Source organism: Chrysemys picta, chromosome 11, assembly GCF_011386835.1.
Source record: "Chrysemys picta bellii isolate R12L10 chromosome 11, ASM1138683v2, whole genome shotgun sequence".
Taxonomy (NCBI): domain Eukaryota; kingdom Metazoa; phylum Chordata; order Testudines; family Emydidae; genus Chrysemys; species Chrysemys picta.
The window spans coordinates 9,103,908-9,128,565 of record NC_088801.1 but is presented as its reverse complement, the minus strand read 5'-3'; the positions used below and the strand labels follow the sequence as shown (position 1 = coordinate 9,128,565).

The following is a 24,658-nucleotide window of genomic DNA, read 5'->3' as shown; positions in this document are numbered from 1 at the left end:
GGCAGAACTGAATGCAATATTCCTGCTGTGATAACTAATGCTGTGGAGAGAGGATCTCTTACCTCATCGATATACAAGGTGATGCCTCGGGACATGCAGCCCAGACTTCATTGGTCATAGAGCACTGAACTTGAGTCCTCACCATTCTCAGCCATGGAGCCCTTCCAGAGTTACTGTTTCCCTGATTTCTCCTCCTTATTTCCAATTGTTTTTCCCTATATGTCCAAGTGTGGATTGTTTACCAATTTGAATCCCATTTCGAAATTTTTGGCCCATGCTCATAATCTCTGTAGATCCCCCTGTGTTAGGAAAACCATGTCTTAATAAAGGACCTATTTTGTCCCATTATACTGCTCCCAGGTCCTGGGCCACTCTGTCTCTATCCCTCTGTCCAGGAAAACTAAAGCAAGCTCACTTCAGAATTCCTTTACCAGGCCTTCCAATTGTCTAGCAGATGCCATTGCTGAGAATTTTTAAGCTCTGCCTCTCTCACCTAAGAAGTCCACTGACTTACGGTGGAAGAGATTGAATCCAGGATTCTATCCTCACAATACCTAGTATTACTACTGTATATTAAGCCAACTACTTCACCTTTAAAAGTACCCTTGATGGTCACAGAAAGTACAGCACCCAATGTAAACAGATGTCATTTCTCCAACACATCGTTCTTTATAAAGCCATGGCTATCCTTTCCACGCATATAAAAAGTCCTATTGTACATTTCCTCTAATACAGTGATCTGAACAAAACAGAACAGAGCAGCCCTAAAATAGCTGATATCATGTAAAACCACAATTTAAACAATTATTTGCTGTGTGCATGCAGTACTTGTGGAATATTATTGCTCAGGGATTTCAAAGTCCTCTGTCTTGCCACAGAAGAGAGGCAGGTGCATGGGAGGCAGCCATGAAAGCTTGCCCAATTCAGCTCCCCAGACATGGCTGAGAGGGGGTTCAGTCTCCATTCCCTTTCAGCTCTCTCTATCGAGATTCACTGCTAATAATAGAGTTCATGATTAGTGTTAGTTGTGATGGTGTCTGAACACCACACTCTACTGGAGACTACACTGGAGCCACTAATCAGCCATCAAATGACAACAGTTTTCAATCTCTGAGATTGGTCTCAAACCAGTGACATACAGATGAAGAGTGTATTATCTCATTATCCTCATCAAGTCATCTAGTCTCTCAGTACATCTTCAGATACTACATACTGCACATCATCACCGCCTCCTCAACAATATGTGAACTTTTTACACTTTCCCACCCACAGGATTTCCAAAGAGAACAGCTGTTTTCCCCCATACCCTTTTAAAAAAAGTGAAAAACATTTATTTCTAACATTAGCTTCCATTACGCATTCTCCATCTACAACCATTTATAATAGCAGGTTACAGTGATGTAGACACCAGTCCAGTAGGAACCAGCTAGATAAACTCATTTCTTATTGGCCATTCAAGGTTTAGTCTTGTATTAAGGAGAAGATTAAATGGATGTTAGGTTATTAATTATTACAGCGTCCAATGTTTGAATGGAGGACAACAAAGTAGAGGTCCTTGAAAATTATGGTAAACACATGGTTACGAAACCCAGTCAAGTTCTAGGCTACTGCACAGAGATGTTCTTCTGGCTCATGCTGGTGATCAAACCAAATGGATCCCATTAGCTCCAGCTTGTGTCTCTGAAGCAAAATGAAGTAGGCAGAGGGACAGAATGGGACCCCCAGGGAGCAACTCAAGAAACAGCCAAGAAAGGAGCAAGCTCTGGCAGATAGTTTTTGTTCTCTGTCATTTAAATTTACAGCAAGACAATCCCCAGGAGGAAAGTAAGTTTGGACCCTTGCCAGCATCTGTGCGTGCTGTGCTAGGAGCAGGATAGGAATGCCAGCTGCATACAGTCATTGCATATTTTAAATGTAAATTCACAGAAGCTGAGGTTTACATAGGTAGCTCCAAATTTATGAATTCTTAAAGTATAGTGAGTGAAGGAATACGACAGTAATTTACTGGGCCTGATCATGATGATGGCATCAGAAAATAAGTTATTATCATTGATTTCCAATAGGAGCACAAACACTATTTTTCTGTTACCCATGAAACAACTTCAGAACTTGAATAGTTTCCTTTTTTTTTTTTTTTTGGTTAAAACAGAAGTATTTTTAAAAAGCGTTCCAAATTTTTAAGTAAAAGAGAAAAATGAAACCATCTAAGCATTTACATAATTTCAGTTGGATCTATAACATGACATATCGCAAATCTTGGTCTTTGCCCTGCTGTATCAATGCTGATTCACTCATGGATCTACAAAATTAACAGAAAAAATCCAAATGGTAATTCAGTACTTGTCTGGCCTATGGCAGAAGGGAGGTCTGGAATACTCATGTGATATAAATTATTACAATATCCTGTATGAAATCCTGCTACATATTTTTTCCACAGAACACATTCTGAAGTTGAAAGGTAACCCTGGGTATGTAAACCTAATCTAGGTAGGTGACTTAAATCTCAAATCATCCAAATGTTCAAATCCTTTACCCTTCCGTTTATTTGTTTTCTTTTTAGTACTTGACAGGAAAAAACACACCAAAGAATAAAAACACCTATTGAACTTCCCATACAATAGCACAGTAATACTTGTCAGCATAATGATCACCATTCACCATCATCAACAACCATAGCCATCACGCATCTATGTCCCTCAAGGCACCCAAAAGAAAATATGAGCTTCATAGAGGACCCAGCTGAACAAACCTTAGTTCTGTCAGATCGAGGGAGGGCAGGGGAAAGTGAATTCGAAGAACCTTCATGGCAAATAAGCTATCAAAGGCACACTCATTTATAAATCAGGGAGATCCCGCTCAGCCGTCTCCACTGAGCACAAAGGTGGTGGGATCATACAGGAAGGGGGATGCATCTTCGGTACTTAACTTCCAAATCATTTAGAGACTCCTGGATTAAAAAGCAATACCTTAAACTACACCCGGAAGTTTGTGGGCAGCTAGTGCAGACTGAAGAGCACCAGTCTATGTCTCTGTATGACACACGGCTGGTAAGTGGGCACCAACATTCTGCACTAGAAACAGCTCCTGGAAGTTCCACGTAGAGCACAGAAGTGCAACCTAGGAAAAGGCGATGAAAGGCGTGAATAATTGTAGCAACGTGCACATTAGAAAGAAACAGTCATACAGACAATGACAGAAAATAGAGTTCTTGGCCACAGCTCCTACTTGAGTAGCCAAGTATCTAACAAGACCCCTAAATTATGAACCTGTGTTACAAACAGCAGCCGTGCTCCCTTGACTGGGCAAACAGATATAATATGAGATGTTTCCAGGGGAGTCTAAGCTAGTTTGCCAGCCTGCAAGCCCCAACCATGTGCAGCTATTGGGTCATCCATTCCAGTGAACCAGCCACGTTAGCGATTCAGAGCTAGGTACCATTACTATTCTGAACCCATGTCCTTATAACCCTTCTAGGGGCCTGATCCATACATTGTACAGCAGTGGTGAGAAAACAGTAGTAGCCTGTGGCATTCCACCATAAAAGAGTTCTTGGGATAGACGGCAGTTTAGGGAAGTCCTCTGGGACTTCTCAGAGAAAGAGGCAGAGCCACTCCTGCTAGGGACAGCAGACATCTCACAATACACCATGATCTATGATATCAAAGGCAGACGACAGCATTAAAAGAATCATCATTCTCATGATACTCAACCAACACTGACAGCACATTTTCTGGGGCCACACCTGAGCCTAAAACCTCACTGACTAAAATCAAGGAAGTCTGAGAAGTCCATATTCCCTCACAGTTGTCCTGCCACAATTTTCTCATCAAGCTTTGCTGAAAAAGGAAGACTGGGTACAGATATCAATAACAACCAATCTTTTCTTGAGAGACGTCTACTGTAGTTTCCATTAAGAATAGCTGGTACCCTGCCCACTGATGGGACATGAAAACAATCTTGACCAACAAAGATGAAGTACTTCCCTTCTGGCCATCACAAACCTAACAGCACTTTAAGCCATCTTTACACCACCTGGATTCTGCCTGTGCCAGGGACTGGAACAGCCCTCTAGCATGAGTTAGTCTGTGAAGGCCGCTCTAACTTATGGTAGCCTTCCCAAGGCTACCAATGGCTTCCTCGGCAGTCCAGAACATCCACAGTGCTAGGTCACTATGACCACCTTGTGATGGGGAGTTCACCCCACACTGTAAAGGAAGGAGTTAAAAACAGCCTAGGGAGGCTGCACATGGAGAGAGGCTGTACAGAGCAGCCAATCAGGGCCCAGAGGGCTTACCTAAAAGGGGCTGCAAGGCAGAGCAGGGTTAGTTGCTGTGGGAGTCCAAGGAGAGAGGACTGTGTTCCTAGCGGACTACAGGAAGGCAGCACCTTGGACAGAGCAGTTGCTGGCAGGGACCGGGGGAGCAAGTGGGATCTCCTGGCTGGCTGCTGGAAGATGCTGGCTGGAGGCCGGGAGAAGAGGGAGAAGAAAGTGCTGGAGTCATGGGAAAGTGGCCCAGAGAATTGAAGCAGCTCTGGTGGAGAAGTTAAGGAGAGGCAACAGGAGGCTGCTATTGACAGGGTCCCTGGGTCGGGATCCAGAGTAGTGTTTGGGTCCGGGTTCCCCCCATACACACACTTGCCACTGGGGAAGTGGCTGGACTATTTGGACTGAGATACTTTCCTCTTGGAAGGGGGAAAACACAGCTGGTGACACAGCTGGGGGGCAGAGTCATGAAAAGGACGCTGCGGTTCCTGGGTTGAGACAGGGCTGTAGACGGAGAAGACAGTGGGAGAGGCACCACCAGGAGAGAGTGCGCCGGCTGAGAGAGCTAATCCCCCAGATGGCCAGCAGGAGGCACCACTCTGATGAGTAAACTCTGTCATACACACCCTCCTCCTGTGCCTGGCACACCCCCTAAACCATAGGCCATGAAGGGGGCAGTGGACCAGTCATACACAGCTCCTGTGGGGGCAGAATTCTCCCTTGGGCTATTGCAACCCCCATATGCTGCCAGAATACCACATAGAGGCCAGGGCAGGGGCCAGAATATGACCTTTGATTTATAATACCTAATGGAGCCTGGTTTACAGTGAGAAGCTGTGCCTTACTGCAAGTTGTACAAGATGGAAAGGAGGTTGTATCAGATAATGTTTTACAGCTATACCCCCTTGGAACAGCTCTCATGTCAGGAAAGACCCAACTGTTCCAGATTAATTTGTTTATTTTTTGTGGTTTCACAATAAACAGCTTAACCTTGTTGACAATAACTAGGTGTTTTCTCAAGCTGCCAGTATTCTCCCTGCACTGTGCCCAAGCCTAGCCAGCGTGGTCTGTCTTATTCCTTTCTTGAGCATTGGGTGGGGAAAAAAAGTTCAAAGCGTGTAGAAAAGAAGGAGTAAAAACATAATTCCAGAAACAAAAATATTCCAATGGCAAAGAGTCTCCCTTTTAGACTCATGGATTGCAACTAACCCAGCTAGAAACTGAAACCTCTTACATCCCCTGAGAAAAAGTTCTAAACATATGTTTAGCCACTTGTGAGCTTTTGATCCTAATGCACAACACAGGACTAAATAACAATATCAAGTAATGATTTAAAGCAGAAGAGACACCATTATACTAGGGCAGGTTCCAATCTCTTCTGTGAGTTTAGACCCTTAACTGGGCAGATGGTTTCACATCAGGAGATAGGTACAGAATACCGCAATTGCGGCCACTGTCCCGCGACAGCACGGAAGCAGGGGAAGAGAAAAGTTTATTTAATTAAAGCTAATCTGTTAGATTGGTTGGGGAAGAGATTATATAGTGAGGGGGGGCTGAGCTAGCTAAAGAATAACACATGGTGTGCTTTTAAAATGTACAACATGTGAAGCTCGTCTCTAAGTCTGGCGCTAAGGAGCCTGTGGTCTGGCAACAGTGAGGATTTCTGCTTTTTATTTCTTAAATCATCACAAGCATTAGAACTGAAAACCCCACATAATATTCTGAAGGGAAGGACATAAAATCTGAGTTTACATACCGTATACCAAATTAGTCATTGTTCTCATCAGATTTTATGCTTCAACTCAATTTCCACATAATTAAAACAACATTGGATCTTAAAAAAAAAGAAGAAGAAGAAGAAGAAGAAGAAGAAGAATGGTGCCATGCCAAAGCCTGCAATAAGAGCCACTGGCACCAAAACAGTCAAAGTGCAGAGCTTAATTCCCTACTTAATAAGACAATTAAAGAATATTTGGCTACAGCACTCTGCAAGTATCAACATGGAGTGCTGGTATCTCCAAAGGCACGCTGATCTGACGGCTTTATCACAAAGCATCTGTCACGAGCAGATGCCAGCAACACCTGAGAAAAGTGAAAACTAAAATAGGTTAATGTCGCTTTGATACACCCAGAGTTCTGCATTGTCCAGTGTGTCTAGTTCTGAAGGTTTAAAGGGACAGTTTAATTGCAATGTACCTTTACACAGGTATCTATATATACACTAAAGAAACCTTTGCTCTTATCCTCCATTAATAACCCAACCTAAACCATAATATTACCATTGTATGCTGAAGTGTTTTGAACCATTATTATAAGAGTTTTATAAGGATACTGATATGAGTGATATTTTTAACTATGAGAACATATTATGATTGATGCTTTGAGAGCCACAGGTGAAATGAACTGTAAGTGCAAAGTACTTCTCATCTGGAGACCCCAGAGCATAGCTATCTCTAAGTTTCAAATGAAATAATTCTCAAACATTTTCCCCTACCAGGCTTCATGCTATTTCAGAACTGAACCAAGTGGAGAGAAAAAGATAAGATAACCACAATGATATAAGAACTAATTAGTCATTTCATTACCTGGCTCGAAGACAGGGCACTCTGCAGTTTTGTGACCTAAAAATGCCACTGGTGACCTTAAAACTCATGCTCAAGGGTGCTTAGAAACGTGTAACCTCCAGGGAAAGAGGGAGGAACATATGATGCCTAAATTCCATTAGCTCATATTAGCTGGTGAAATAGTAGAGACGGAAAGGTGTGACATTTTAAAGCAACCAGCCTATAAAACAGCACCTGCAGCACTGCACTTTGTTTGAACCTCAGCACCGATGGTTCAGCAGTCCAGCCTACACAGTAAGTTACACAACTGTTCTTAGGGATGGGTGATTTAGTACACCCAGAAGGTATGCTGTTTGGCTAATAGGAAACACAGCCTGCATCTTAGCATCTAACATATAACAAGAGAAAAAAGAGCCCTGTATTCATTACAGGGCCACTAAACTGCAGTCATCTCTAGGGTGGCAGCCAATCACCCACAACACCACACTAAGTAGGAGAGGGGAACTAATGATTAAGACACCCAGGATAAACTCCTGCTTTCACAAAAAGCATCTTGGACATTTCATAGTCACACAGGACCGTGATTCTTAAGGTCTTGTTCAAAAGATCCACACATAGTGAACCACACAGAACTGAAGTTTAGCCTGCCTTCACTGGATGGAGGGCAGGCCTGTGTGACTCTGGCAGGTCCATTCAGTCTGGAAGGGTGTACATATGAGAACAAGGAAAAGTGGAAGCCACGTGGGCTTTGGCCATTAGATCCATTTTATCCTGCCCCCTGTCAGTTCCCCCTCCCTTAAAGTGATTTTTGGAGCATGCGATCATCAGACTGTGCATACAACGCAGATTTCATATGCTCTACATATTTACATCCTAAGCACACAAGTCTGAGAGAGACCAGAGGAAAAGGGATGCCTGTTGGAAAAGCCATCCAACCTTCTGTGCTTCTTCATGTATCATCTGAAAAGAGGGAGGTAGAGGTAACTAATCTTGAGTGGCATGCTCCTATTTTATTACTACTACCCAAGTCCCTCCCAACTGTTAATGCTCCCTCCTTTCATTACAATCCTCCTTCTACAAGCTGCCAAATCCTCCAGGAATCAGCCTCACCCCCACGCCTCCTATCACCACATAATATCCACTAATCCCAAAGTGGGAATTCTGGTCCCACTATTGGAGGCACTGAATTTAGCAGAATGATGTCATCACATATTCCAAAACTCAACTGGCACCGTCACAGCTCTAGGAGTAAATGTATAAGTGTCAAGAATTTTGCTTTGACTAGAAGACGCAATCAGAATATATTCTAAGGAACAAAGTGGTGCCTTAAGGAGTCCTTGAGACAGTGGAACCAAGATGGGTACAAAGGTTCTCTTCACTCTCTTTTCTTAAAAAACCTTGCACATACAAGGAAATGAAAGACTAATACATTCATTATAGCCATGGGCGTAGGTTGGGGGCATTGCCCCCCCAAACTGCAAGCCTTGGACAGATGTAGAATTAGCACCTCTCCCCACTCCGCAACCTCATTGGCCTGATTGGAGCTGCCCCCCCACCAAATATAGAAGTCAAACTATGCTTATGATTATGGCCCTTATTTAGCTAAACACTTCACATGTTCAACTTTATGCAGTAGTAATGCTCAGAATACAGAAATATTCAGGAATAGAGCTGTGAGGAGAACAGAAGTTCTGTGTCATGAAGGATTTTGAGATTTGGTTATATTCCAAATCAGAGCAGAAAACAAAAATTTTGAAATTTCCCATGAAAGGGGGGAGAAATGCATATTTCTTCTATCAAAACATTTCATTTTTATTTTCATTTTTTAATTTGGTATTAAAATGCAAAGGTAAAAAAATTCAATATGAAAAAATCACTTCAGAACAATATATCTAAAAATTTAATTCAGTTACATTTTTTAAACTCCTCGGGACTTTTTCAACCAGTTTTTTTCCAAAATCAAATTCTGTCAATCTCAGCCTGAATTCATGAAGCATTTTGATTTTGATGGAAGTGGGACCACATATTTTAACATAATATGGTTCTGCTAAAATTTCTCCAACCAGCACTAGTTAGGAAATACCAAAGCTGTGGTTCCCAAAACAAGATGATTAGCTTGACCACTGTGCACATGGGGGGAATTCACCCCTCTGCAAAGGGCACTTTACAAAGCCCATGTACCACTTACCTCCTATTCTGAGTGGAGAACAGGGTGAATTTTTCCCATATATTAAAAAGAGACACATAACTGCATATACAGTCCTTCAAACTACTACCCATCAGGTGAAATCCTGCAGTCCTGTCAATACTCCTATGGATTTGCCTGGGAACAATGGATGAAAGCCAGATCTACTCAGGGTCTAGTCACATGACTAAAAGCTCCAGGATCCACAGACAAATACGCAGGATGGTTGAATACTGCTCAGAAAAGCTTACTTTTGAATTTGTTAATTCAATGGGATTCGTACTACCTGGGCAATGACGACCAGACATTTACTCTAAACCTTGACATCTGGACCACAAACTTCAAAACCTAAACATACTGTCACTACCTGTACGCACACAATGTATCAAACAGAAGTTCCTCAGGTCTGTTTATTTGAAAAAAATTGACTGATGGACTTTCAGTCTGTCATCAGCCCAGAGTGACCTCAATTTTTTGAGAAATAAAGTCAAAATCTATTCTTATCTTCAGAGATTCAAGATATATTTATGTGTCAGACTTCTTCTCCCTTGTCCTTAGCCTTTGGGAAGCATTCTAAAAATGATATCAAAGACTGAAAACCCTGCGATCACACTCACATTCACCTTTGACCCAGAACGCCTATAGCTCTCACCAATTCTTCAGATTGTTCTGAGTGTACGGTTAGAGACTGCAGTCCCCCAGAATGATTCTCAGTGCAGATTTAGGAATGAAATAAAGACTACTTTGCATAGTAAAACCCATTGTGCAGATCTTTAAAAAAAAAAGCAGCTAAACTGACTTGGTTTTTGCAGTTTTCTACTACTTCATAGACTTTAAAGCCTCATTTCCTCACCAATACCCTTCTCCCCCATATACACAAATATTTGATTATTCTGTTTGAAATGTCTCTGTAGCATCTAGAGGAAAAAGATGCCCAAAGCAAACGCTGATTGATTCTTCCTTAGCCCTCAAGATGTGCTTACACAGCAAATGCACACAAATCTCACATTTCACATTTTAAAATATGTACTTTTTAAAAACTCAAACATAATGAATGTGCTTAAATATTAGAACTTGCAATTATTAAGTAAATCACAGTACCTGTAAAGCTTCCATTTGCATAACATTAATTCATGATGGCATGTAAAACAAATTCATCACGCTCGTTATATTGTAGTCTGATTTATGTCGGGATTGGAAAAAATAAAAATCATGGGCACAAAATTATGTTGACAAGATGTACATGCTCTTTGAGGCCTGAGATTTTTTTTAAAGCATCAAAACAACTAAATTATGGGAAAGAGGGGTGGGAGCAAGTATCTTTTAAAATGAATAACACACAGGCTTCACACATACACACTCTCCAGTTATTAATGTCAAGCATGATAAAGATACTAGAAAATCATTACCATTCATAGCCACTAACAGCCATTAAATTTCAATCAATTCAACTTAACACAAGTGTACTTCAGTGGCCCTTACAGTTCCTTATAGATGTGGCTCAAAACGTCCTGTCTGACTTATTGCATTGTCCACCACACAAAGAGGCATTGCTAAGGATCGCTCTGAAAAGGACCTATCTTGGTCTTTGGAACTGATGCTCTTTTAACACCACAGTAATCAACAGATCTTTCTTTTAAGAAGGGCTGATAAAAGGGGGCTCTAATAGGACCCTACAGATCAATATAAAGGGGGAGGGGGAAATATACTCTAATACTTCTTTTCATGACGTTGAAAAAAAGTGACTGGCTATTTAAAGGGTTTTTCAGTTAATAGTAATAACTGTATCAAATTACTTAAAATCATTAGATATCTAATAAAGCTGGAATTGATAGACAACTTTCAGGTCACCCACTCACAATATAATTTAACATCCTTGCTCTATAAGCTGGGGGTAAAAATAAAGTTGTATTTAACTTTCAGTAAATGAGCATTCAAAATTGTGATGGTGATAATTATAAAGTACAAAGGTACAATGTTACAGCATCACATTGGGAACTTCCCCTCCCGCCCCCAAAACAAAACAAAACAAAAACGATTTGTTCAGCTGAGCCGTTCATAGCATTCTTAAAATGGAAATTGTCCTGCCAACATTAAAGGAATTGGAGTAATGGGTAATATACTGCAGCTCCCAACTGAACAGAGCTCTGAATTCATACAGGTTTTAGTTAGTTGCACAGCTGTAAGGTAAAGGCATGTTACTCTGCAAAGGTTTCACTGGGTTCACATTGTTTATTTGCATGCAGCGCAGTCTTGGAGCCTTACCATTCACCTTTCATGGAGGAAAGAGTGTTTTTACTTTTTCTAAGTAGGAACCCAATGTTATTCAATGGAATTCACCCTGCAGGGTACAAAATCCTTTGAATAAACCAGGTGGAAGTATAAACCACAGGAGTGTATTCCTATAATGAATACAATCATTGACGTGTATGAAACACGAGCAACCACAGATATCTCAAAATTTATAATATAATTATGGTATATCTAGGGACATTTGCCCTACACTATCTGTTAACCCATCCCTTACACATAGTACTGCTGTAATGGTCCAAAGCATGACAACTTACAGTAATATTACTGAAATGTTTTGGATCATTCTGCAGAACATTATAATTTTCCTCCCTTTAGGTTTTGCACTTTAGTATTTCATTCAGACTAATAAGTAACAGTAACACTCTCAATGGATAGCAAAGAAATATCTCTAACAGATGTGTACCTCCATTTTCATTTATTTTCCAACACTTGCAAGCTGCAGAAACAAAATGAATGTTAAAAAGTGCATTGCTAAATTTCCCCCTCACCCCCAATGACAGGATCGAAAAAGAGCCATAGTTCAACAGATTCCATAAAGGTAAATTGCTGCATGGAAAATGTCAGCAAAACTTAATCATACTGGAAGCCACATTTAATTAGAGCTTTTTCGTTGCAGCTGGGAGAAAAGAAGAGCTTTAACTATGTCACCTGAGATGGTCTAGATACTGAAACTATTTGTAAGTTAACAAAAACATTTGCATCACAAAGCGCTCTAGGGCAGCACAGTAGTAAAGCAGATGTGTAATGAACAAAGATCATGGCACCAAAACAATCAGGGTTGTAAATAACGACTAGTAATCTGCAATCATTTAAATTTTGGTTTAATTACCAGATAGCAAACAGGTTTCATTCTAACATAGGTACATACTTTCCAGAATACACACTTTATCATATTTAACTCTATAAGCAACACAGTCAAGAATCTGAAACTCAGAAAAGTAACAACAACAACAGAGAGAGAGAGAGAGAGAGAGAGAAGTGATAAGAATTAGACTTAGTACTAGGTCACACACATTAAATAAACTTTGCCCTGGAACAGAATTACTAATGCAGCCATTTCAACTGTATCTACTGTAAGTACTACAGTTACACAATCACACACAAGGGAGGCAAGGGGGTACAGGCTAAAGAAAAAAATTCAATCTAGCGCTAATGAATAAAAAGTTCCTTTTATTTCACTGTTGTTTTTGGTTCATTAAATTTTCCACAGATTTGCAGAGAAGAAAACGTGATCAATAAACCTTGACAAAAGTGAACGTGTGAAAAAGGCAAGAGAAAGGCACAGGAAGATAAAAGTGATATCCCGATCACAGATTTCAGAGGCAGATGACCAGAGCTTTGGGCTGCTGAATAATCTGAATAGACCATCATTTCTTTACAGCCTTTCACTTTCTTTTCCCTGACTGTTGGAACTCTTCATTCAATACAATAGTAAATGCACTAAAACTTTTTTTCTTATGCTAATGGCTGAAATCGGGTACTCACAGTTAAAACACACTTCCCACCAACTTGTTTTCTTAAAAAAAAAAAAAAAAACACATTAACCTATTCAAGTTAAACCAAAATGTCAAAGACAGCTTAAAGCTTACTCTTGCAATTTCACAAAATTAAAGGATAAAGCTGCTAAACTCCTTTTGAATGAGAATAAATGCTTAGAAGGTAGAAGAAATAATATAATAATAAATTCTGGAACCTAAATTCTAATTTCATTCTTTCTGGATATTTATCATCTACTTAAAGGTGACAGACTCAAAAAGATTTGAGACATGAAAAAATTTATCAACAGGACAAGGCTCCCACTGATTACTATCAGGCTTTGAACAAGACATTAAGGCCTCTATTTTCAAAAATGCCCACTGATTTTGGGTGTCCAGTTCTGGCCCCATTTTCAGTGGGGCTTAGCAACCATAAATCCTACTGAAGTTCTTGCTGCATAGGACTTCTGAAAATCAGGCCCTAGATGTCTCAAACTGCACCAAAACTAGTGGACACAAACAAATAGCCTAAATAATTCATCCCTCCCACATCAAGCTTAGTATGGAAGATCAGATATATGATTTCTCAATGGATTTCAGAAAGGAACATATTAACTGTTCCTGATCAGCTGTTTACATGATCTAATGCTATATCTCTCTTATTTGATTTTACACACACACTTTTATGTATGTGTGTGATTATTGCTTGCTTGCCAACACAACGTCTTCTTGTACTGGAAATCATTCATGCTGGTTTTATTTTGTTATATTATCCCTCATAATTACTGAATATCTATTTTTAGGTAGTATTGGGAATGTAGCAGAAGTAGCTGTAAGATACGGAATACTGGTCAATGTTTGCTACAGTTTTTTAAAATACTTACACAGGTATATAAAGCCGTTGTGCAGTTTTCAACCAATGCTTTGCAATCTTCTCCATCAGTAGAAATGCAGACTATTGAATGAGCTGCCTAAACTGAGAGTGGGAAGTGCAAATATCACATTTCTGTGAAGCCCTGGAAGCTATGGTTTGGAGTGGCAACTAATTAGTTTGATGCTATGGTCACATCTAATGTTCCAAAGTAGCCTCTTTTAAAAACTCACTGACTCAGAATCCTCCACCAGATTATTAAGTGGCCTCTTTGTGGGGAAGCAATGGATAGGTGTTTGCTGCACAAATAAATATAGATTTTGGTGACTGTTTACTGAATCCACTATCTTCACTAATCTGCACTTGGAAACTTGTGAACAGAGCACTTCTCAGAGCACAAAAAGCACGGAGTATTTGTGTATCTTTCAGATTGCAGTACAAACAACTGGCTTACAGTAGGCCACCAAAAATAGGGGGAGGCAGTTGACTGGGTTTCTACTTTAAAGTTAAGAATTGAGATCATCCTGGTGTTGTTATTTTGATGTGCTACCTTGTCCCAAAACAATAAATCTAGTGTTTGAAAGCTGCTTTAAAAACACCAACTAAAATATCAGGATCAGGAAAAAAATTAATCATCTTTAAATCACTGATAGACTCCAAGATGTAATTCCAAAACCATCATATAGTAAGTAGTCCTTTCTGTCTGGTGACATTAGCAAGGCACTGTAAGGAAAAGACCCGGTTCCGGTTTAAGGTAACCAGAATAAGGAAAACAGCAAAATGATACCAGTCTTTTACCGTAAACATTTCAATTGCTTTTCAAATCTCATCCAAAAATGTGGTCATTTATATAATTTCATGGTGAAAGAAACAACACTATCCGTTTGTTTGTTTTTTTTAAAGTTAAGGTGACATGAAAATCTAGGTTATGTACTAGAGAGGTAGGATCAAGTTCTGTTTTCATTTATACATGTATAATCCGAAGTAACTTCAACTCCAGTTTATCAGAGAAAATTTGGACCCGATTCTCTATTTTTTCTCATATTAATGAGCTAATCCAAATACAAATAATATTTGTCCATCTGTATACATCCCCTTTGACACACTGAAAAAAAGAGACATTGAAAGGAAGTTGGAAACAGTCCTCAAGATCTGTTGGTTTTTTTGAAGAACAGCAGTTGCATTTCTGGGCACTTCAAAGTCACACACTTAAGACAACAACAACATTCAAGATCAAGTGAATCTTACCTCACCTTTCTTTAAAGATTAGCTCTTTTACAAACATACAAGACAAGGCTGGATAGACAGGGATCCATAGAATAATAGTTCAACTTTACTTAATTGTGCACTTTCTGGTATTCTGGGTAGGTCATCTGATCAAAGTATGACAAGTTTCAAAAAACTAACTGCACTAAAAAAAATCCCTTGAATTTAATTCATGTTTTAAAAATGTGTCAGATTTTTAATTACACGCAATATGCCCTTTTTTAGTAAAATTAAAGTTTGACAGGTGTCAAAATTTCCTGGAATTCCAGCCCAAATGCAAATTACCATATCCACAGCTCAGAAAAACTGAATCAAACCAATTCAACAAAGGTACATGCTATACACAATAATTACCATGCATTTCAAGCAATCAAGTAGTGTAAATGATAATTTATCAGGGTTTCCTTTCCCAGGTAAATGTAAAATGTAGGCAGAATTCTCTGCTTTTCCCCTAGCAAAGTTATACAAATTAGTTTTAGTAACCTAAAAACAAATCTTTTTTTAAAAAACGTAAGGTAGCTAGAACAAACAGATCAAATCGGTAAGTCTTATAGCAAATCAGTCTATTCCACATCTGTATATTTTGGATTTCATGGTTTATTTACTTTACTTTCTTGGCACTAGCTCCACAGTGCATGCCAATACAATATTTGTTTAAATGCTATTTTATGCAGCATGCTAGTGAAACGTTTACTTTCAAATTCTTGTACATCCCAAGAGCCTCAATTGCAAAAAAAAGTTTTACAACTGCTCCTTTTGTCTATAGCCGTTAAGCTCTAAAAATTTCATCATAACCCAATAAAATGTTTGTTTCAATATGTGTAAAGGAGGGCGTATCCTTAATTGTATCAAATATAGAGAAATCTAAACAGATTAGACATACACACATTACACACACACAGATGTGGTAGTAACTCCATAGTTAAGACTGTGTTCAGTTATATATAACTGGTTATATATACACATACACGCACCCATATACATATACTCACACATGTGCACACTCACCCATATGCAACGAAATATACACATATAATAACCTTTAAAAATGTACTTGCTCACTAGCCCAGGGCTAGTATTTTTTTTCCATGGATCACTAACATTTTATTTTTTCCCCATCAACAATGTAATAAAAGATGGTTTAGTAGATTTGGGGGGGGCTGTACTAGTATATTTTCAAATGTTGCAATGTTACGTGTATACATACATGAGCATATACACATGATAGATAAAAGAGAGCTTTGCCTTCTGTAAAAGAGTTGTGGGATAGATACTTAATCTTGGCCCACGAAACTTTCTGAATAATCCCACTTTCCAAGTTTGTGATCAAGTAGTATGTGTACAATTGGAAAATCCTTTCACTGGGCTGGCACTCTGTCCCTGGCTGGACACACACCTCATGGTGAGAGTGAAAGTCACAGAGTCTATTGCAGGCAAACTCTGTACAGGATCTTATTTTATTTATTGAAAAATCATCCTAATCTCCTGGGCTGGAAAAATCAGGTTTCCTAGGAAATGACAGTAATTACTTGAGGCAGAAAAGGCATCTAGATGAGCCGATCCCCCCGATTGTTTTAAAGCCACTGAGTCCAGGGGAAAACTCTCTGCTCTCTAAATCCTTAATAGGATTGGCGCCCAGCTCTCTCCAAGCCGCTCCTCATCACACAGGGATCAAGTTGCAGCAGTGGATTTTTGAAATTCCTCAGCAAATATACTTGTTGAAAGATTGCTCCTCCCGGGGGCAGGGGGGAGGGGGAGAAAAAGACGGGTGGGGGGCAAACTTAAAATACAGTAGTAAATTCACGGATCACTTTGGAGAGCACAGCTACCTTCAGCAGGAAAACCAGCAGGTCTCGGCACTGCCTGGGTGCAGCACGGGGCAGAAGTTGCAGGGAAGTGACTGTCACTTAAGCACCGGTCCCCACTGTCCCAATATTACTACTGTACCCTTCCAGCAGCACGGCACCCCTAAAAGAGGGGTGGGGGCACCCCACAGGATGCATGCAACAATTCCATTCACGGACGGAGGACAGGAAAGCAGTGGGCTGCACCCCCCCCTCCCCCCCCATCTAAGCCGCTTTGCAGGAGTGAGGTGGGGGAAAGGAAGGAGCCTCTCGCAGCAAAGGTCTCCCCCGAGCAATCTACACCTCGGCGGGCTGGAGATGAGGGGTCGGGAAACACCCCGGAACTGCCGGGATCTCCCGCGGAATCAGCATTAGGCGACCCCGGGGTTCCAGGGTGGCCAGGCAGGGGTGTAATTCACACCGCGACTCTGGTCAGTTTCAGCTCCGCTCCGGAGCGATCGGGATCCCGCACCCTCGTGCTCAGTCCGCCCCAGCTCGGAGATGGAAACAAGCAGGAGGCAAGTGAGCCAAGCACAACAGCCCCCAAAACCCGCTGCCCAAAGTTGCTGAGATAAAGCTCCCCTCCACCCCACGGTAACCAGCGCAGGAGAGCCCGTGCCACTTACCTGCTGGCAAAGTGCAGCGCCTAACACTGGCAGCAGGGGACTCTACCCCTGTGCTAGGGAAGCATGATCCGGCGCAGTTTAGGGAAATTTCTTCCCCACTTCCCACCCCCCCCTCCTCACTCTCCCTCTCAAAACCCAGGCACCCCAAAGAGAAAGGGATAATCATCCAAAATCAACTTTACCCAGAGAGAGAACCCAGGAAGTTTTCCCCGTGCCAGCAGCCGCTCCGGAGCAGGGCTACTCATTCAGCCCCCCATCATAAACTTGGGGGGGCGTGGGAGGGACTTTCCAGACGTCCTTCCCTTTGGTGCCTTTTTTAAAAGCTGTTGCTGCGGCCGCCGCCGCCACCACAAATCCCGGCTGCAGCTTGGCTCTTTTCCCTTCTTCCTCCGAGGAGTCTCATTGATGATAGTTTGGAGGGGAGAGAGTTTAAAAAAGTGTCGGGAGCCTCCGCTGCTGCTGGCGTGTTTCTGCACTTCTGCCATCCATCATCCCAGCGTAGGACACCGACACACACACACACACGCTGAAGTTTAGGAGGACTGTAGGGGGGAGGAGAGAGGAGCTTTTGTCTTTCAAGCACCGACACAAGAAGAAAGTTTAAAAAAAAGAAGGGGGAGGGAGGGAAAAAACTTTTCTCTCCCACTCTCTTAAATTGAATTGGGGTTTGTTAACTCAAGTCAGATGATCTCCATAGTCAAAATCCAGTGCCGGATCTGTTTTCACTCTAATCCTCCTCCCCCCCCCTTCTCCTCCAGTGAATTGCACCATTTGCTGCCTCAGATGGGCTGGGCCTTTCTCACATACTGGAGTAGAGAAGCACAGCAGAGGAGGAAAAGTAGCTAGGATTCCCTGCAAGAAACCTGTCAGATTCCCTAGCACTGGGCAGGTTGATTTCCTCCTCACTGGCCCAGCGGCGGTGTTTGTGAATCGGTAAGAATGAGTCCACGCATACCTGGTTTCAGTAGCTCCATGTCCATTCTGGGCAATCAGTTAGCATAGCTGACACATTGTATCCAGTTTGAATTCTCGCTCACACTCACTCACTGGTAGTTTTTTTCAACCAGATGGAAATAATCTGAAACAAAACAAACAAAACACCCCTAATTTCTTTGGCAAAGAAGGTTTGTGTTTGTGTGAAGTCACTTCTAAGCATCTTGGATTCATTGGCTAGTGGCGGGCTGCAGTTAGACTGATGGCTAAGTGGGCTCTGGCTTGCCAATAACTTTTATTTTTAACTTGGAGTATTTGGAACTCAGTTAACAAGCTAAACCTAAAGTTTGCATTACTTCTGAGACTCCTAACTGGGCTGTAAAAACAACCCACTGGTATCTTCTGCGGGAACAGAGGTGGAATACAGCTGGCTTTAAGTCTATGGTACATGGAAAAATACTGCAGCTACATGAATAAAATGTTATCTCAGAAACGCTCCAAACTCTTAAAGTCTGTGTGGGTTCTCCCCCCCCCCCCCCTTTATGCAGCTCATTGCTTTTGTTTCAAATACAATAGCAGGCAAACACAATATTAAAGTCTTCCAGATGGGATTGCCACATGCCCTAAGGGCCTGATCCATAGCCCATTAAAGTCAGTAGAAAGATGCTAACTGACTTTACTGGGTGTTGGATCAGGCCCTAAAATGCTTTATTTTTTAAAAGAACAATGATGCATCCATTTCTTGTCACAGACATTTGTAATGGACAATATTTTACAATCAGGAACCACACAAGTTAGGGAACTGGTGGAATAGAAGAGTTTCAAGTCCACACAGCAAAACACAGTCGATGGATTCTCGGCTGTTCTGTTTTCATACTGTGTCGGGGTCCGATCCAACTGCTACTGATGTCCATGGAAAAACAACCAACAACTTCAGTGGAAGTTGGATCAAGCCCTAAGAGGTATAGTCTCAGCAGGTGTAAATTGTCAATGTACAATTTGCCCCTAACTGTCTGCAAACATATGTAGATTTCAGAACAATCTTTAGTAGGACAAAGTATTCATTAAAGATTTTTCCTAAATCTTATTAACTAACCTTGTCCTTTAAGCATGTTATTCTTTTAATCCCCATATGTTTTAAAAGTGAGACTCTAATGGGGAGGGGGGACAAAATAGCTTTAGTGTGTATTGATCTGTTTCATATATATATTAATATCAGTGAGAAATGCAGCAGTTTTAATTTACGATATCACCAATCTGGGCTGCCTATGGCAATAAGCTTTGTCTGTGTTTTGATTTCTTTGGCTATGGGGTTTATTACAAGTTTATAAAACCCCCACAGCTAGATGCAGTGTGTGGCACCACACAGTATCTGGTCATAGAGTTGGTGTCTGACTCTGAAAGGATTATATCCAGTGCTGTAAAGGGTCTTCATAGAATCATAGAATATCAGGGTTGGAAGGGACCTCAGGAGGTCATCTCATCCAACCCCCTGCTCAAAGCAGGACCAATTCTCAGCTAAATCATCCCAGCCAGGGCTTTGTCAAGCCGGGCCTTAAAAACCTCCAAGGAAGGAGACTCCACCACCTCCCTAGGTAATGCATTCCAGTGTTTCACCACCCTCCTAGTGAAATAGTTTTTCCTGATATCCAACCTGGACCTCCCCCACTGCAACTTGAGACCATTGCTCCTTGTTCTGTCATCTGCCACCACTGAGAACAGCCGAGCTCCATCCTCTTTGGAACCCCCCTTCAGGTAGTTGAAGGCTGCTATCAAACGGTCTTGGTAATGGTCTTGCTCCATTACCTCCTTGCTACTAGTATAAGGACATGACCAGAGTAAAGGGGGCAGGTCACTATGCTACATCAATCCTCAATTGCAGTTTCAGTCCCTTGGGCTGCTTTAATTTATGCCAGTGGATTAACTCTGCACACAGCTTGGCAAACCCTTCTCCCTCCTGACTTATGTTGCATGCAGTCCAGCCAGACCACCGGATCTACTTCACACTTTTAAGCACCTCTAAAAATCAGGCTACTTATCTGGGTGCCTCAACTTTAAGCACTGGAGTTTGAAAGTTTTGGCCTTAACCTTTGGATGGCAGTAAAAGACTACTGTTCAAGGGCATTTCTTGTGCCATTTATTTCATTCAGATGATCTTGAGAAGACCTGCCCAGCCCACGGACCACTCTTTCAATGGCCTAGTAGGACATTCTTACAGCAATCTTTTGTCCAGGGTTAGTACTATGTGTGGCTCCTAAGCACCCTCTTCCAGGTTTGTCTTTATGGGACACCTTGGAATACTGATGACCTGAGAAAGATGAAGTGGAGGGAAGTGCTGGGGAGACAGCTAGAGTGCCAGTAGTGAAAAATCTCAGACTGAGTCAACTCATTTGTGCCCAAGTATTTTACATCTTATGCCATGCCAGTGCAGGAAGAAAGAAAGAAGTCCTTTTCTCCCACCATCACATTCATGAAGTCGAAGTTAGCAGACCAATTCTGGGCAATAGACAGTTTGGCCAACCCTCAACTCTGCCTCCAACTGGAGATATCATTTTACACTGTCAGAAGTTTTAATTGCACTTTGCACTAAAGGTCACTTAATTCAGGCTGAGTTTTTGGTTTCCATAGGGGCAGAGTCAGTTCTGGCCGGAACAAAGATTGCCTCTTCTCTGTATTAGTTTCAAAAGGGGGCTCCTTACCCTGGAATGCATTTACCAGTTTGATTCTCTAAAAAAGAATTTGTTTATCTTCAGATCATATCACAAGATCCACTTGTTCTCCTAGGGTTTTCCTACTGTGGAGGAATGATGGGGTGGGGGTGGGAGATACAGGGAGGGATGATTGGACAAAAGGTTGAGTAGGATCTGGTAAGGGATCACTTTGTGGGACATTGGTCCTCAATTATTGTATATTTATAAGTGAACATGTGCCCAGAGTTTTGGATGGGCACATTTTTAAGACAGAAAGAAAGAAAAAGAAAGGACAAGGGATTGATCCTGAGGAGTATTTTAGCAATATGGCACAATATTCAGCTCACAGATGTATAAGTGCAATTTCATTGGAAAAGTGGCCCACTGTGTCAAGATTACGCTGGAAACTTTTCCCATTTGTGAAGAGGTTACTGGTGATGGCTGAATCCCAAACGATTCAGCAATTCTGTCTAGCTGAGTACCCAGAAGTCGGTATCTATCTAAAGAATTTTATATAGCACCTATCACTGGGAAATGAAAATGATGTTTATCCAAATCTTTGCTGAACATCTTGGGCTAGAGCCTCAGTGATGTTAACTGACATTTCCACTGAATTCAATGGAGCTACACCAATTTTACATCAGCTGATGATCTGACCACTTGATCACTTCCTTCTTCTGGTCTGGCTGCAAGAACAGTCTTTCACATGGTATTTTGACATCTATTGGCCAAAGCCAAAAAATACAGCTTTGTGAAGTTATGTAAATTTTAATGATAAGAAAAGTTTTTCAGATCTCAGAGAAGTTTGTCTGGATTTTGGACTAAATGTTTGAGTCAGTTTTTATGTTCTCTGAATTGCTTTTCTCATTCCTAGTCCATATAGTTCTTCCTTTTTCTAATCCGTTCACTAGAGTGTTCCCTTTTTGTCTTCCCCAAGTGTCAGATTAAAAAGATGTAAAGAATGAACTGGCATTTGACACGATGAAAAATGAGAATATGGCACTGGGGTCAAATTCTAGGCTCTTCCATCTGTTCTTACATCCTACCCCTTATGGATAATTTGATTTAATAGGGTGAAATTGCTAGAGATGGTTGAGGGTGGAGTATTCCAAAAATGTCATCAACATTTTTGATTGAAATTCAAAATCTCAACAATGAAAAAAATCATTCACATTGGAAAATTCTGACCAGCTCTCATTTGGGACCTGAAAGAACATCTATTAAAGTCAATGGAATGATTCCAATTGACTGCAATAAGAGCTGGATCAGACTTTAAGAGAACAGTTGTGCTTTTTTAAACCATATAGCAGGGAGATAATCCTCTATTAAATTCTATAGGATGCTTAAAAAACAACCTATGGAAATTTATCTTTGATTTGCTTCTTTAGAATTTTTCTCTAAAGATTTTCCCATCAGAAGGAAGGACCATCCTCATGATAAACCCTGCAGGTCATTTCAAAATCCCCAAAGGAAAACAGTGAATACACTTGTGTAGCTGTTTCCAGCAAATTCACAGTTCAGTATTCAGCTCTGACTCCAAAGCTACTGACTGCAGTTCCATGACAGATTTAGGCCTTGCAAGAGTTTGCCTGCACCCTGTCAATTGGAGAATCAGAGCCTTGTATTCAAATGCAGTTCTCTTTTGGGATGAAGATTTAAAATTATTACTTTTAGAATTATCACTAGGACATACATAGTACCTTGAAACTATCTCATTTGGCTCTACCATGGTATGTGTGTCTGATTTAGCTCCATGCAGCAGGGACTATAGGCCGAACTCAGTCTTGGGGTAAACAAGTGCAACTCTATTGAGGTCAGTAAAGTTGCACTGGACTGAATGTAGCCTCATGCCTATACAACATCACACACACCTATGATGCTTAACAAATTAACAACAAAGCACATCATAGCCAAAAGGAGTTGGTTGGGAGGATGGGGGAGATTTTTGGCACAAAATATACAAGTTGTTTTTTATTTAAAAAACAATAACCCTGCTAGCCAATATAGCCTGCTATAAGTAAACACCATTTATAATACCACTGCGTAGCATGCTGACCAATATTGTCTCATTGTTTCCTTGTCCTCCCCTGTCTGTCTCCACCAGCTGTCTCTTGTTTTAGATTGTACGCTCTCTGAGGCAGGAACCATCTCGGTGTGTTCCGCAGCTTGTGTAAACCTTTACATGTCCCCTCACTATTCCCCACCAAGTACAGACATGTCAGCTACCAAAAAGTGTCATTTCAACACTAGCTTCCTTAAGATATTCCTGAAGGATCCATTCTTGCCATTTCCTTTGTCTGCAACTACAATACTCACTGGTTAGGAAAGTGATAATATCTATAAAGTATTCCATTGGTATGTGGTATCTACCCAAAATGAGCAAGGAGACAATGTTTGTATTCAGTTGGCTCTCTGAGCTGTGGCGCAAACGTAGTATCTGTTCTTATCAGTTTAATATCTGATATGTTCTTGATTTGAGCTAGAGGCATGGCCCCCAATTCAGCAAAGCATTTAAGTGTGTGCTTAACTTTAAGCACATGCTTAAGTGCTTTCATAGAATCATAGAATATCAGGGTTGGAAGGGACCTCAGGAGGTCATCTAGTTCAACCCCCTGCTCAAAGCAGGACCAATTCCCAACTAAATCATCCCAGCCAGGGCTTTGTCAAGCCTGACCTTAAAAACCTCTAAGGAAGGAGATTCCACCACCTTCCTAGGTAACCCATTCCAGTGCTTTGCTTAACTGAAGCCCTAATTGAGTTAGAATAAGACAGTGTTAGACACCTCAAGCTGTTCTTTTAAGATCTTCCCCTATCTGAACTAGAAAATAGGCCCTCTTCCATTTTGGCTGTGACCCAGAACCAAAATTGTATGGGCAGATTCTGATCTAGGAATCTGACTCCAAAGCTCCCACACCCCAAAATGTAAAGGGTTTAAGATTAGAGGTTCTGATTTGGGTCTCTCTCTACCACACTATTTATATTTCCAGCTTAGAAGTATGAAAATTACACATCCTAGTTTACACACAGCTAGAGAAATACCTGACATTTCAGAAATGAGGGCATTGATATAGGTGGGCATTCAATGTTAAATTATTTATGAACAATTTTTCTTATGCCAATCAGCAGGTTTTCATAGTCATGAAATCCATCCCCTAATTGTACCCTCTTGAGTTAGTGATCACACTGGGGATAATGACTTGTCTACCTGGGGAGTGATTGGGAATGGGAAAGGAGCAGCATGCCAATGGGTGTGCATATTTCAGATTGCTGGTGTTCCTTCTGGCTCTTCACTCTTTCAAAGTCAATGTTTTTAAAATAACTGGGTCAAAGGTCTTCTCCGGACATTTGGTGGAGTGGGGCTGGGGTGGGGGGCTGAGATATGCAAAATAGTACATGTGGGTGGTAAATGATTTGATAAACAGGTGTATAAGGCAACACCAGGCAATCAGCAGATGGACAAAGCAGCTGGAGCAAACCCCTGCTTTCAAATATGAAATTAATTAAACCTGTTGGAATTTGGCATCCATTTTTAAATTCCACAAGGGAAAATTAGGGAATAGATTTTGCACTAACCTCAGAGATCAGAGAGAAAACTTGTTGTATCTTGTAGAATATTGAGGCCCTGAT

At 41.1% G+C, this 24,658-nt stretch overlaps 1 protein-coding gene across 3 annotated transcripts in view; it reads right to left on the bottom strand.

The window, feature by feature from the left end:
• Positions 1–18,453, bottom strand: part of GLI2 (GLI family zinc finger 2) — a 242,941-nt gene extending 224,488 nt beyond the window's left edge. Inside the window, exon 1 of one of the 3 annotated variants that reach the window (XM_008167768.4) lies at positions 18,364–18,453. The gene's annotated coding sequence lies outside the window, so the exon portion shown is untranslated. Of the gene's footprint in view, positions 1–17,408; positions 17,539–17,590; positions 18,236–18,363 lie in introns of those variants that run through there. The other 2 variants (XM_008167769.4, XM_024104791.3) reach the window with 2 other exon arrangements.
• Positions 18,454–24,658: the final 6,205 nt, after the last annotated feature.